A 17,326-nucleotide genomic window follows, 5' to 3' on the forward strand; every position below is an offset into this window, starting at 1 on the left:
TTAATAGGGGCGTCTACACTTGCACTGCATGGTCTTGTACAACACATATTCTGCATGCTGACGTGTGTGGTGACTGTCTACCTTGTGATACTGACACCCACCTTCACCCACTATAGAGTATGTGTTGGATTGCTGGTATGTGTGTGTATGTGTTGTAGTGAGGTGTGTATTAGTGTTCATGTGTGCATGTGTTCATGTGTGCATGTGCAGACCGTAACGTGCGTTTCCTGTCTTCCTCTCACAGGTGCCGAGTTAGGGGTTGGCGAAAGCAGCAGGCAACCTGAAGCCACTGCCACAAATAGTGGTGATGATGACACATGTATATTGGCACATGAAGATTTGACAGGGTCTGTCATTGGTCCGCCAATCGACAGTACACAGCGTTCAACCGCATCTATGCGCACACTCACTGTCAATACATCCCTCACCACCAATAGCCATAGGCGAGGGACAGCATACACTTGTCATTGACCAGGAGAGTGTGGTACCCATGGCACTTGCATTCCCTCACAGCAGCCATAGCCGTAGACCTGGAACGGTACCACATAGGTGGAGGTTTAGGGGTTCTTGGGGGAGCATCACTAGTCATATTGCCCCTGGCAGGCATGCCCTCACAGGTCTTATGACGACTAGTATGTTCCAGGCTGTAATGCATGCTCAGGCACGTATGGAACGGTACACCAGGCAGGGAGTTAGGGCGCAGAGGGCACATTACACCGCTATAAGTGACAGCATCCGTGCCCTTGCTGGTGCCATCCGGACTTACACAGAGGTCGTTGATAGACATTGGGGAGAGACATTAGATGCCCTCCACAACATGTCTTCCATGAGCCAGGACCGTGCGGTATGGTTGAGACGTCGACGCGGACGCATGCCAGCAACAGCAACAGCTGGCAGTGGTCACGGATGGCCCACAGTTCACAGCTGCTCCTGTAGTGGCAGTACCAGCCCCAGCAATGCTGGGGCTGGCCTGTCCACTGACCATCCCAGTAGACCACGTGCACGTGGCTCTGGCCAGTCCCAGCAGGGACATGGGTCCAGTTGTCATACCTCTGCCTCTGATGACAGTACCCAGTCAGGGTTGGTACCCGATACAGTCTGTAGCACCCCTGCCAGGCACAGGTACTGTGTCCGTGGCCAGAGACAGTGATCTGTACAGCCTAGCAGGTACAGTCTGTGGCTGTCCCACAAACTACCGTATATGGCAGCCACATGGTGGAGCTGTGCGCATGCAGACACACACACATTAACCAAACAACTAGGGCTCACACACACACCCACCCACACACACACACACACACACATTGGCCCATGCTGTACTGGTGTCCCTCACACACACACACACACACACACACACACACACACACACACACACACACACACACGTCGATTGGATGGGTCAATGTCAGGCTCTGGCAAACAACATAATGCCCTGTGCATATGATGATACCTGTGTTGCCTCCTGTCATCTGCATCATTGATGGAGGGACAGGCTAACATGGTGCTGATGCACAGGGTGACACTACAGCAGTGTAGCAATAATAGCAAGTTGTCAACAAGGAAGTGTAACAACATCCTTGTAGGCATATCTGAGTGGACATTATGCATCAAAGCTCTGATTGTCAATGTAGCACTGTTTACATCACTGTTAGGTCTGAGTATGTATTGTCCACCCATGTGCCACTTGGCTGAAGTGTAATGTGTTGCCAGCATGTGTTATTGAGTGGACAGTACGTGTGTGATGTGTACAGTACAGATTAGCAAGTGTACATCTGTGAACATGGTGGGTGCGCACTGTCTGCATGTATGTGCATAGTAGACACATGGGCCATGTGGCATACCCTGTCGTACACATTGTTAACATCTCATAGTATCTTTCAATGGCCAGTATGCATTCTACTACAGTTATGTACTAACATGGGTAGACGTGTGTATGATATGGGTTGACACTATGCTGTGGGTGATACCGTTAATATCTGTCAATGATTTGTGGTCTGGTAATATACACAACCTCAACAGCATGACTATAAGCAATCATTGGATGATGTCCTGACAAATGACACACAGTAGTAGGGAACCCAGTAACAATTGGATCCTTCCGGTGCTACACTAGAACACTAACCAGTGGTAATGACCGCCACCCATTCCTGTGACCACACCTGTTTGGCATATAGCCCCCTTAGGTACATGCAGACACACTAGGGATATGTCCATCAAAATCTAGAAATGCATGGATTGGCCTACAATGCATTCCCTGGATGGGACGCATATCCTACACAAGGGTATCATACAGACAGATACCTGTTGTCTGATACATGCTGTATAGCAGTAAGCCGACTATGGCATAGTCATCCTCATATACTATACATACTATCCCATCAGTACCACACAGGTGGTAGCCCACAACATGTATGTTGGGTATCAATGTGTATATACAGCCTCATGTTATGTCATGTGTCCCTTGGTATCCACATATCCATAGGTATTGTGGAGTCCCAAGGTGTATCACATAAGACATTAGAGGCCTGAATGCATATCCACAAGGCAGTCATACACCTATAAAGACTGTCCATTCTTGGCAGTCTTTGTTGTGTATGACCATGTCTGACATATACCCCAGGCATATACCCTCACTCACACTACTCTTAAGTAACTATCATGGGTGTGTGTGCCACAGATGACCTTGGCCACAGAACATGACAGTGGACGGCCTTGTCACATACATACATATGTGACCTATGATCTGAGAAGCAGCAGCACAACCTGTCAATGGAAACAAATGTATTCATGTAGTATTCAGGCTTCACACCTATGTACTGACTGAGGGGACATGTACACATATACATTTGCCACGCAGATACCGGATGTGTGCAATGCACTTACTGTTGCAATCATACTATGTCATACCATAGTAATAGCAAAACCCACACCGCATTGACCAACAGTGACACACACACACAGTCAGCATTTGCAGGATTCAAACCCCTACCTAGCTATGTTATGATACTAGAGAGCGATGCATTAACAGGGCGCGCTATCTGCTTTACTGGGTGGTTTCCCTTCTCCGACTGTATTTGTAGGATGGTGACATCATCAGTCTTTCCAAAGAGGAATGTACCTCTTTTAGTGAGTTGTCCCAGTCTCCAAAAAGGAGACACCTCTCAAAGGAAACTGCACACATACACACACACACACACACACACACACACACACACACTGTTTTCAGGATTCAAACCCCTACCTATGTTATGATACTAGAGAGAGACGCATTAACACAGCGCGCTATTTGCTTTACTGGCTGGTTTCCCTTCTCCTGCTGTATTTATAGGATGGTAACATCATCAGACTGGACATGGTGATGTGTGTACACTGTTTTATGCCATTCCTGGAATGGTCTATGTGGGTCAGCAGGTGTCAACAGCTTGAACAAGACATCAGAATCCTTACCTTGTGTGATCTATCTGTGGACACATTGACATTCCGTCATATGTCAACACATATTTATGCACAGCTTGTTGGTTTTATGGATACTACATGTGTCTGGGATGTTGATAAAGGGCTATTCAAAGTCTATGTGACACATGTGTAGATGTGTTCATTGATGTATGTCCTGGGTGGCTGCCTTGCAAACAGTCTAGCATGTTTGGGAACCATGATCCGCACATGAACATACCACAGTTGGTAGGGTTGTGTGTATGTCAGCCTCCAATAGCTCTGTTTATGACTGCAACCATGATGGACTCCATGACCTTGCACATCAGACTTCATAGGCGTACTGGACTTGACTTCCCATGTTGTGTTGTGCACCAACACTTGTGGGGAGTGCCATATGTAGCTGTGACACATTCAACGGTTCCACATCCTGTATAGGGGGTGAGGCTCAGCTGACTGTTCAGGTGCATGATCTGTTTGTTCTGTAGTTTGTGCATGACACGTACTGGGAATCAATGTATTCCACTTGCTGCCATGCTTTTGGCAGTGGGGGTAGCTGCTCATCCATTCTACATGTGATATCGCCTGGTATGATGATATGGACTATTGTCAGTGGGAGGTGGGTATGTACATATGGGCCTGTCTGTCATGATGTTGGCATTGTCACTCGGGTACAGTTGGCCTTAACTCAGGACATATATGGGTGTACACTGCTATTTATGACATAGCTGAAGGAGGTGTCATGATTCAGTCTGGAGTCCTTCTCAGCTACTCTTTAAAAAACACCAACGAACATGAGCACTAATCCCTGTTATACTCTTTTACACGCTTAACACCCTACTGATCCTTTGTGATCAGGCTACAGAGTATGTCATGATAATATCCTGGTATGTCCAGGGATCGGTTTCGTGTGTACTCTCCAGTCCAGCTGGTGGATATTGTGATATTGACACAACGTCACATCTGCCTCATGTACACAGACAACCCTCTCCTCCTCCAGACAAACTCAGATATATGTGTGAGATGCACCTATATAGACATACAGGGTGCTGAACTCTCTCGACCCATGACTGGCACAGTCTATCAGGTGGTGAAGGTAACCACACACACCACATATCAGTCTCACATATCCTCTAGCAACAGCACTCAATCCACATTATCACACAGACATACTCAGATGCTGTAAATGTACTCTACCTAAGCAGCAGAGACCTCCAAAGCAGACACACACACACCTGCTACCCCACTACAATACCCACATATCACATAGTTCACAATGTCAGTGTGCCACACAGTCACTGCCCTTCAGGCTAAGCAACACACCTAATACACTTGTAATAGGCGACACTTGTTGTCAGACACAATGACGTACCATTCACCAGCCCTAACAAGGGAATAGTCACTTTGGGCTGTCTGTTGGGTGCCAGGATCTGCCGCATAACACAGGCAGTCAGGTCACTCCAAAGCAAGTACAGGACTGGCACCATCATTGTCCATGCTGGTGTGTATAAACCTCAGACGTTACTCCCTGGCCACATGACATGATACATGGAGGAATACCCTGATCATGTAGCCCAGGCCAGTATGACCCTGACCTTGTCTAGCATCTTACACCCACCAATTATGATGTCATAGTATACGGACACACATATCACATTTAACAGTTGCCTAACAAATTTGTTTAATTTATAGGGGATACAGTGTCTGTCAGCCTATGGTGACATGCTCAGCATGCCACGTAGCTTCACTATGGACAGCTTGCACCTGTCACCCTTGGACTCTGGAATGCTGGCTAAGGCTCTTGCTACCACCATAGTGCCTTTTTTAAGCAGGGCTCAGAAGACAAACCCACCTCCATAGACATTACAGGTTAAATGAAACTAAGGGTAATGCTGCTCAACAACAGTTGTGTTAACCTCATATTGCAGCCACTCAGGACTCTCCTCAGTATGAAGGATAGCGATATCTGTGCACTGACAGACGCCTGGTTCAGGCTCGCTTATGCACACCAGCACTACCAGGTTATGTTTCATACCATGCTGTCTGACAACAAGCCTTGGAACAGACAACACAACTAGGGGCAGTACCCATATACATCACAGATACACACACCTCCGGGTTAGTAGCACTGCACAAAGCATCACAGACCATACATATACAACCACCATTGTGCAATACTGCCTTTCAGTTTGTTGCCTGCTACAGAACACACTCCCATACTCAGGAACCACACTCGGCTTTTGTGTGAACTATGAAGAATATGAAGGTCTCCACAAACACCATTATATTGTGTGACTTCATATACACAAATATTGACTGGGGATACTACTCAAGCCCCGACACCCTCATCCAACAGTCGCTACAATTTGTAGACTCATATGCTATGGCACAACCAGTCAGCACAGCCACAAGGGGAACACATATTGGACCTGATCATCACCAACATGGGGACTCTATGCTCCACACCAGCGATATACCCCTCATTGGTAAGGTCAGAACATACATGTATCTCACTGGACATACATATACCCTCCACACACCCATCCTGGGTAATCTTGGTGAACTTCTCATGAGCCAACGTCTCACTTCACCGTAGCAAGGTGGTATCCTTCAGAGACCCTGAGACAGTGGCAAATACAGTTCACACTGCTGCATCCTTTACATACACATTCTATGGACACCTAGTGGACTGCATGGATTGTGCTATCCCAAATAACAACAGGACTCACTACTCCAATGGCAGGAGACCTGTCTGGTAGACCCCAGCCAATAATAAGCTATACAACATCAGGAGGAAGCTACTACATGATAGAGCACAATCCCAGACTGGGAAGGCATCTGTGATCTGTACTAGCAGACAGCTACGATCACTCATGAACTTTTCTAAGGGCCGCTTCTACCGGACAACTGCAACAGACACGTAGAACTATCACACGGCCTTCTTCAATTTTGTCAGGAACCTGGGTGGACACTCACTGATATGCTGTGAGTTATTGCATACTGACTAAACCTACCCTGAACCCACTGGCATTGCCAACATCCTGGCAAACAGGTTCAGTGCAGATGTCTACCACCCATTCCCCCTAAGGAGCAACTATCCATCCCAACAGAGTATAACCTCCCTGACATCACACAGTAACAGGTGAGTGCTGCCCTCCCTAAAGCGTACATGACAGTATCAATGTGACCAGACGGTGTCCCAGCCTGCATCTTACACGAGCATCATGACAGACGTAACCCTCACATTACATCACTGTTCAATATCAGAGTTACCACAGGATATGTACCCAAGGAATGGTGTACAGCGACAGTGGTCCCGCTCCACATAGTTTGTGCCACAACGGACCACAGACAATATTGCCCTATAAGCCTGAGTAGCCTGTTCTGCAAAGCTATGGAGTGTATTGTCATGGGACTCATACACATAGACATCGGGAACCTACAGACACTGTGTCCTACACATTTCAGCACAATAACCCACTGGGCCATTATGCATAGGCTCACCAGCGTCGATATGGACACATATCTCACACGATGGATTGATACCTGGATCAGGGATAGCACCCACATGGTCAGAATTGCAGGTGCCATGTCTGACTATACACCAGTTACACGTGGCTTCCCACATGGCTCGGTCCTGGGACCTCTCTTGTTCAGTATATATTTGTCTGACGTACAGGCTACCACAGGGGGAATATGGCTGAACATGTTTGCACTTGACTGCAAACTGGGTGCCATGATCAACTCTCCAGCTGCCACATGCATACTCAAACAGGGTCTCACAGAGATGGATGACTGGTGCCTGAGCCATGGCCTACAGCTAAATGCCATTAGTTGCATAGTCATCCCCTTTGGGAATAACAACATGCCCACACATTACCACATAGGTAGTATTCCATTACATATGGTAGGAGTTGTTAGGAGTTTGGGGACATGACTTGTTCGTACTGTCACCTTTGACATTCACATTGCCAAAGTGGTTGGACACACCTTCTATGTGGGCCACCTTATTCCATATGGTTTCACATCTAGATCGAGTGAGGTCATTGTGCCCCTATACTCATCACATCCATGCTTGGTTACAATGCCACATTTGGGGTGTACCTTACCAGACACCTGCAGCAACTGTACTGGCCATGGAAGTTCCTCACCAAGCAGATCCAGGGACTCACACAGATGCCCTGCACAGTTCAGATGCAGTAACTCCAGCTCTACTCAGTCGCTTACCACCTACTTAGATGTGATGTGTGCCTGTTGTTTACAGATATACCCAACCCAGAATTACTGGACATGCTCCACCTCAGGATATCCGACTCCCTTGGAGCTACACACTCCAGGGACGTATACTTCAGCACAGATGTTAATAGGACATTGTGGAGGGACAGATTCTTATCCCAGAGGCTCCACTCACTCCAGAATGTAATCCCAGTTTCACATAGGCAGAGCCACCCACTGACCACCTACTGGAGACATATTGACGACTGTATGGGTGATCGTATGTCTACCCCGGGATATCTTCTGTGTCCCTGCTAGACAGAGGCACACTAGCCTAAATGTACATGGGCTATCTTGTGTGACCTACTATTCACACACACAGTGTAGTAATCTGACAGGGTTGCGAATGCCAAACACACTCTGGCTAGGCTTGTACATGCCCTAGGGCAGCTAGCCTAGTATCGACCTCTGAACCTATGCTAATGTTCAAGATGCAGAATGTTTATTGTGGATACTGTTTGCAGGTCTTTATCGTCTTTTCATTACCAGTTTCTATGAACAACTTCGGTATCTGCAGAACATATTTGATTATGACAGGGTTCCACTATATTATAGATGTGTCTGTTGTCATATAACTGTGTGCACAGGGCGGATTGCTGTATAGTGACAGTTTCCTGGGTTAACACATGCAACTGCCAGATATGCGTGGCCCACTGCTGTACTCAGACATGGCCTAAGTGTGTGAGCATGCCCAGTTCTGCCATTCCGTGTTTTGTTGCCTGATATTTGTCTCATTTATTCAAGTGTATGAGCATGCCCAGTGTGACCTTTCAGTATGTTGCTGAGGTCCACTACATTTGTTGATGTGTGCGAACATGACCGATATTAACATTTATACTGTGTGTGTTGGAAGTCAGGTTCTGTTCTCACTGCAGGACTCACCTTTGTGTCATAACTCGACAAGGATTATGCTGTGCCTGCAGGGTTTCCATGAAATACTTTGCATAGACTTATCAACATTCCTTCATACAGGCTGTCCACTGCAATACTGTCATGGTTTAGTGGTTCAGTACTTTGGCTATAGTGCACAGTATCCTGGGTTTTAGGCCATTCACTGCTTTATATTTTCATAAAGAGCAGACCAGACTGCTTAAGGGCCAGTTAAGCAAATATGAGCATGTTGGCTTTTGTTCAGCTATGCCCTACTTAGACCAGGCTTGTCTGACATTGCTCAGTATTCACCAACATTGCTGGACGTTGCCCAATATTACTGAACATTGACCAAAGTTGTGCTAGTTGGCGTGTGCAATTTTGTTTGCATATATTACATGGTAGTAAATGCTGTTTAGCACTGCTTTATATTGCTTAACACATGGCAATCATGCCTTAGGTGGTGCTGCAGGGCTGCTTATGTTGGATGCACATATGTGCGAGTCGGTGAGAGGTATCATTTCCAGAGTTCCTACTGAGCCAGTGTATGTGCTATGCGTTGCCTCTTTGCCAAGGCCAAAGCATACTGGGCACGCCTCCTTCTGCCTACTGGGGCAGGCTCAGGTTGTTCCTCCTCTGAGTCACACTCTGCCTGCGATGGCCTTGGCAATGGTGGGGGGCTGTTTGGCCCAGGCCTATGCTGGTCTTGCTGCAGCTGTTTTCGCAGGATCATATTATGTAGCATAGCACATACCATGACAATTTGAGTACATGTAGTTGGTGAGTACTGCAAGGCTCCACCAGATGTGTCCAGGCACCGGAACCGTGACTTGAGCAGCCCAAACACACGCTCTATTACATTACGTGTTTGTGCGTGTGCTTCATTATGGCGTTCCTGTTCAGGTGTGTGTGCGTTTCTGATGGGTGTCATCAGCCACGGCTCCAGTGCATGGCCAGCATCCCCCACTAAGTGACCATGTGGGATGTCCCCATTGGCAAATGTCTGGTACAGCTGTGTCAGATGCCATATATGGGAATCATGGTAGCTTCCAGGGCAGCCTGCACACACATTCAGTATTATGCCCTGGGCATCACACATGACCTGGCAGTTGATGGAGGGGAAGCCCTTGCAGTTGAAGTAGACCCTACCCCACTCGCCGGCTGGTGCTTTGATGCGTATGTGCGTGCATTCTATTGCACCCACTACCTCAGGGTATTCCGCTGTTTGCTGGAAGAGACGTATATTGCTGGCCAATACCTCATGGGAATTGGGGAAATATACATGATCACCGACATGTGCTGACATGGCATCCAGGAACTGGTGTAGTACCCTGGATGCTGATGCCTGTGATATCCCCATCATATCACCAGTTGGTCTCTGGAAGGTACCTGTTGCTAATATTCTTGGGCCAACACATACCTTGGTTCTCACTGGGATGTGTTCCCCTCTGCTGGTTCTGTGTGTGAGGTGTGGCCTGCACAGCTCAACAATTTGCTGCAGGAGGTCTCTGTCCACTCTATAGCTCTCCACTATCTCCAGCTCATGTAGCCCCTGGTAGGTTACCCTGGGCCTGTACACTCTTCTCCGTCTCCTCACTGTGAGTTGTCCAGCAGCATTTCCATTGTCACCACCTTCAGCATGTTGCATATGTCGCCTTATAACAGCAATGGCAGCCCCTAACATTTCTTTGTCTCAGTAAAGCTTTCTCAGTTTTCACTTCTATTAGCTTACTGCAGTGTCTGTTGTGAGAGGGTGGCCACGGTGGTGCAGTGGTTAGCATTGTCGCCTCACAGCAAGAGGTTCTCCGGTTCGATCTTCGGCTGGGGTGCCTTCTGTGTGGAGTCTGCATGTCCTCCCTGTGGTCGCGTGGGTTTCCTCTGGGTGATCCGGTTTCCTCCCACTTCCCAAAGACATGCTGTAGGTGGATTGGAAACTCCAAATTGGTCCTAAGTGTGTGTGCAGGTGTGTGCCTTCCGTGGAAGGCTGGGCACCGGGCTGGCAACTCGACACTGTAAAACTCCACTGCCAATCATGAGCAGACAGGTGATCCGCTGTGGCGACCCCTAACCGGGAAAAGCTGAAAGAAAAAGTGTCTGTTGTGAGAAACATAATGGACTGTTGTTTGCAGAGTTTTAAGTGCTAGGCTGGGCTAGTGTACTGCCTATGTAATTGCCCGATTCTGATTGTTTTCACCTGCTAGCTCTGCTAGTACTCCCTGGTAGCTTCCTGCTAGCTCTGCTAGTACTCCCTGGTAGCTTCCCGCTAGCTCTGCTAGTACTCCCTGGTAGCTTCCTGCTATTTGTTGTGCTTCTTTTTCCTTTCTGTTTACTCGGGGGGGGGCGCCGCGCACACAAGCGCAAACACGCGCACAGCAGCTAACACGTGCACACACATGCTTACACAGACTAAAACTTGCTTACTTGCTTATTCGGGTTAAAATGCGCGCACACCAGCGCAAATGCGCTTACAACTCTTTAAACAGCTTTATACATGCTTACTCCGGCTTAAACGCGCGCACTCTGTTTTACTCTGGTTTACACGTGTGCATACCCGCTCAGCAAGAAACCTTGGTGTTATCCACGGCATACACCTTCCATTTCTTGCCTTTCCCTAGCCTACCTGTTAACACACCTCTTTCCATGGTGTAAATGACAGATGACACATGCCACTCTGCTCCAATGAGCTTCACTTCTTTCAGACATACCCCCCCCCTCGTGATGTCACCTATCTTCTACTCTGTTACTCCCCATATCCTACTCCTACACTCCACTGACTGTGCTGATTTGCTATGTAAACTTGCGATTCACTGTACTAACGCTCATTTACATAGGATTGACTACTAATGCTTGGTTACATGTCTTAGACTGAGCTTCCCCCCTTGGCAACCTCTACTCGGTGGCCATGTTGTCTTCAGCCTGCCATTCCCTTACATTGTACATTAACAATTCCAATAAAATCCACATTTCTGGGTTTTAATTTTTAGTATTCTGGGTTTTAGAGCACAGCCCGTTTGCGCGGCGCTGTGCTTAAACATCGGAAATCAGCGAAAAAAAAATAGAATAGTTTTATTTTCATATTGCATCAGGAAACATTTCACATGACCGTATATTTGGCCATTGGCATGCTTCCTGCACTGGATGCAACCTTTATTTGGAGCTGTCATGGCTCCGTTTTGCCATTTGCAGAATGGTAGTCAGTTGTCAACTGAGTACATTTCTGCAAATAACACTGCTCTTACTCGGACAGGTTCAGGTTTCCTGAATCGCAAATCTACCTCATTTGCATGCCTTTCACCTGCAATTGAGGTAATTTGCATATCCCAGCCCTGTCCATGTAAGAGCCATTTTAGGAGCTCTCTTACACGCCCTTACAGGCTGTTCCTGGATCGCTCGTCGGACATGATGGCTGCATGGAGTCTTACTCTACTCTAAGACTCCGTGCAAGCCTTCATGAATCTGGCCCATTGCATTGATCATTGCACAGAAAGAGACATTTGAGCATTGCATTGTGAACATTAGAGCATTGCACTATGGTTAATTTACAAATTTGCATGTATTGCACTGAAAGAAGAGATATTTTACTGCATTGCTACTGCCCTAGATGACCTATAAGTTACAGTCATGGTGAATATTGCACTAAGTATTAGATGAGACTAGTAACCAGGTTTCTGCACAATTTGAGACAGTGTCTACTACCCAGTTGGACATCATGGAGTGTAGTGGTTACTAGAGTTCAGCAGCCTGATGACATTAGGGAAGAAGCTGTTCCTGAATCTCATAGTTCTGCAACGTATGCTTCGGAAGTGCTTTCCGGATGATAGATGCATGAACAGTCTGTAAGCAGGGTGAGTGCAGTCTAATTATTCCTCTGGCCCTGCTGAGACATCTGGATAAATACAAGACCTCCTCTTTCAAATGGAAAACTTGGGATCATTCTGCATTCAGTTTACTGAATCACAATTTATAAAGCAATTCATTCAACAAACATCATGGGCATATCAGCTGTGGTGTGTCAAAGCCAGGTAATTTCTTTTCATGACAACAAAAGAAACTTCAAACTGGTTGAGTGAAATCCATTTGATAAAAGTAGTTTTACTACTCTAGCTTGTGATGAACAAGTATAAACATGTTACTGATGTTCTCGAAGCTGAAATACTTACAACAAACATTAAATAATAGATGTAACCCACCTTATCAGATGAAGAGTAAGAAAGCCTTCTATAGGGGATGACTGTTGGTTACTTCCACTTTTGAAATCCACAGTTTGGCAATTATACAAAAAACTCTTCAGCTTATGTAACCAGCGGCATGTCAGTAACCAGGCAGCACATACTTTAACACACTTCAAAGTTTGAACACCATCCACTAGGCAAGTACAACATAAAAAAATATATAAATACTGTATACTTCGATAAATGTCAGCTAAGTCCATTCATAGATCCTGGATGGCTTATCTTTCAGGTGCAGAATAACATCAAGTGTGCCAAGTCATAAGGCTGCCTCAAAGCCTAGTGACTACATATCTGCTGAATCTATGAACATCTGCTGTTGTGGGTGTGACAGTTCCCAGCAGTACCATTTAAACATCCCTGGCAGGTCAATGCCAGAGGAAGACCAAAATATAAGGGCTCAAGGTGCCAAATGAGGCACAACTTCTGGAATCATAGTCCAGGCAATAATGCTCGATAAAGCCCTGATGACCATGTTGCAATACCACCATATTAGAAGCAAGCAGTGAAAATAGTCTCAGAGGTTCAAATTTTGGTTAGATACCTAAATGTACACGACTGCACTCAGTAATCCACTTGAACAGGATTTGCTTAACCATGACAAGCTCTTACTTGCCTGATGCACAACAGACAAACAATTTTTTTTTTTACTTCCAGAACATATTTACAAGCTGCAGGTAAAAACCTGAGGCGGCAGTCATGTCCAATGTACAGATGGCTTGCTTTCTTCTGAGTTTTGTTTCCACAAAGAAAACAGTGAGTTTAATGATCTGGTTTAAAGACAGATATGACATGGCTTTTGCAAAGTAACATGGATTAGCCCCTAAGAGACATCTGAGCTTTCCGAAATGTAATACAGGGTTTCATACAGGCAATGGCATGCAGCTTAGAAATCCTGCAATTACACCTGATGATAAAAAAACAACTTTCAAGAGACAGACATCAGTCAGTGAACCAGCCAGTCTGAATGCTGCACAGGCAAGCCCGTCAATCATGAAGTTCAAGTCCAAATAAAGGAAAGAGGTCTTGAAAGTTAAGCAAAAAAAGAAACTACTCAACTAGAAAGTGCTGTGACACAGTCAAGCCTAATACAGTGCCGGAGACATAATCTTAACCACTGAATAGTTATATAGTTATCTGGGCTACGCAAGGGCCACCTGCAAGCTAAATAAATGAGGCAGCATGGGAGACCACTGTGCTCAGGTGAATAATCTCCTTCCCTTAGTAAAATACATATCTTCCATTAGGCATAATACAGCTGATGAGTGCAAGGCGTCTGATAGATTAAGTCAATTCTAACACTTCAACAAGAAGGTCCAGCAAAAGAAGGGCTACAAATGGATACCAAATCCCTGAAATTTAGCAGTCAGTGCTAGAGATGGTGAGATATCCATCAACCACCCCTGCAACACAAATAGGGACAGGCCCAAGAGCACTTGCAAACATGCTATTACATAAACAAGCACAAACATACACTTTTGTCAAAGTATGAGTGTACGCATGTGTGGGCACGTCCTTATATTTATACCTATGCATTTTATACACAAATACAGTTTCTTAACTGTGCATTAATAATTAACACAATGATCACTTATTATAATAACCCTCTTACTCTAGACCAATTGCTAACCTTCTCACACTAAGTAGAATACTGAAAAAGACCATTTACCTCCAACTATCAGATTACATTCAGCAATATCATCTGTTATCCTTTAAACAACATGACTTCTGAACAGGCTGTAGCTCTATGGCTGCACTTTGGACCCGGTTTGATGAGATATTACTTAAAATGGACAAAAGCAACCTAATGAAAGCACTGTTTATTGATCTCACAAAGGCATCTAACATAGTGGACCTCTCCAGTCTAAGGAATCGGATACTAAACAAAGGTATTAATCCAGAATCATGATCTTGGTTTCTAGACGTCCTCTGCAATATACACTTTAGGGTCAGAACTGGTTATCCTTACCTCATCTGCCACATCAAAGGTGCCCTTCAGGCCTCTATGCTTACCCCTCTCCTTTTCTTTATTTTCCTCAATATGCTTCCCAATTGCCTACCCCAACCTCCTCTAATTCTATTTTAATTAGATTTTGGCCACATCCTTCTTGTTTCTCTTGCCCTAGTAGCATCTGCCAAAAAAAACATTACCATTTGAACACTAGAAAACAAAATTTGTACATTTACCACTCATTTCCCAAAAAATGACCACCGCTGTTTAACTCTAGAAAAAGCAAACTGGCTCCCAGTTAAGCAAAGAGCAGACCCACTACTAGGCTCACAACTCTTCAAGCTCCTACATGAACAGACTCTCCATTCTTTAACCTTTAAACTAATATGACAAGCCTCCAGATACAACCTCAGAAACCTGAATCATACAAGTCCTTTAACACAAATCCCACTTTCCAAACGTAACAACTCTGACCATGCTTTCTCAATTCTCTGTTGCAAGCAATGGGGGTCCTTCTCACCTCAGCTTGTACACACCTCATCTTATCCCAGGTTCTGCAGATGGCTAAAATCTAATCTACTTAAATCAAACTAAAGGTTACTGCAGCATCAAAAAGTTACATAAACTAAATCAACAAACATATGTCCTTTACCCTGCCTCACTAGTCTCTACTGCTTCAGTTCTCCCACCTCAGACTTCTATATACCAAGTTTATGTATATTGCTTTTTCATCCTTTTTATATTGACTGTAATACTTACTGCCAGCTTAGGGATCATACTTGATTAAGAACCTAACACACCACCATCTCCAACAGTTATCATCTTATTTGTGCCAGGAAACAACAAAGCCATGCTCACCTAACACACCACTATCTCCAACAGTTAGCGTCTCATTTGTGCCAGGGAACAACAAAGCCATGGTCACATCTCATTTACCTCAGCTGGATAAGCTATAGCAAGCATGTGTGGTAATGTGCATATTTATTCATGTCTCAACCAGTGGCTGGATGTGGAAGTCTGACAAAAGCCTACACCTGTTCTCAGAACACTCTGTGTACAGTTGTCCGCAGGTAGTGTTAAGAAGGTCTGGGCAGAGTACAGGAATAGGCTATTACAGCACCAAAAAATATTATCCTTCTCTTTTTGTTTTACTTGGAACTTGCATGGGAGGAGAAAAGCACAACTGATTACTATAAAATTACTGTGCCTGAATATTAAGGGAATACAGAACAGGCAATGACTGCAAGCAGTTTTTCTTCCACTGTGCACCTCATCCTGCCCACTACTTCTATGCTTTTATCAGTGGCAGATGCAGCAACACTCTTGCAAAGACAGACCTCATTGCTGGAAAGGGTTACCTTTATCAGATCTCTCAGGTTAAACCTCTTCATGTTTCTGGAAAATAATTCAGGTGGTGGGCATGGGGTTCTGTGCAATAACTCAGGATCAGAACGTTTTAGTAGGTCCCCCCTGTGTATACATATACATACTGACAAAAGTGCACTTCAGCAAGCTCTAATATATGCAGCAATAATGTATTCAGCTATACGCACCATTACTAAGGGGAACTGCCAAGTGCAATTCTCCTGATTTAACATGACATAACAGTGCAGTGTCTCATACCACACCTCAGGATACTCCATCCTCTTTCCTTGTTTAACACAAAGATGGTAACTAAACATTAGTAAAAGAAGTGTACGGCAACCATCCCACCACTATACCAGCAGGTAAGCCACTTTTGAACAATTTTTGATTGGAAGACTATAGGACACGAAACAGCCATCAGATGACTATGAATGCTAGTATATTGGTGAATCCTTAAAATGGACTAGACTACTTGGAAATATTACATAGCAGTTTAAGTGAAGTGTGAAACAGCAAGAGGGGAAAAGCGAACAACACTACTAGGCACTGTAACATCCCAGTATCTCTGGGATATGGGATACTACAGGGAGGTGAATGATGCTTCTTTGTAGTCTTAAGGAAGGATCATAAGGAGTCATGGTAAACATACACATTATGTCATGCAGCAGGAATGCAATCCAGACATAGAACTGCCTCTTCAGAAAAATATCAAAGGCCTGTATATTCTTGTTTGTAAGTAATGTTGTGTGAGCACACTAAAGGTAGACATTCACTTGTACAAGTACAGCTGGACACTCGGGGCGCTTACTAGATCTTGTAATGCAAGGTGATAGGACTTTACATTTTTGCTCCTTTGCACAATGCATCTCAACGCTTGGAAATGATACGTAGATATACAGTACACAAGACAGCAGAAAATTATAACAGTATCTATAAACATGTCCTGTCTTGTAACATCAAAATGAAAAGAACAAAAATTGTCAGGTACAGCTTCAGAGAGTAAAACTACATCAACAGAACAATTAAATGTAGTTTCCCCATCTGGCATGAGGTATGAAGTTACTGCTACAGAAAATATCAAAGAAATGAATAAAACAGTAAGTCAACTAAAGAGTAGATTTCAGTGCACATTGTTTCAAGAAATTTGAATTAAATGACTGCAAAATGAAATATTAAAAGTGGATTTACTGTTAATTTGGTAGGT

The 17,326-nt window shown here is 45.0% G+C and overlaps 1 protein-coding gene across 1 annotated transcript in view; it reads right to left on the reverse strand.

The window, feature by feature from the left end:
- The window catches only part of GOT1 (glutamic-oxaloacetic transaminase 1), a gene marked incomplete in the record, with an annotated part of 256,257 nt that overhangs the window by 141,311 nt on the left and 97,620 nt on the right, over window positions 1-17,326 (reverse strand).

This window comes from Protopterus annectens, chromosome 14.part0 (assembly GCF_019279795.1).
Source record: "Protopterus annectens isolate FY-2018-M chromosome 14.part0, PAN1.0, whole genome shotgun sequence".
Lineage (NCBI taxonomy): Eukaryota > Metazoa > Chordata > Ceratodontiformes > Protopteridae > Protopterus > Protopterus annectens.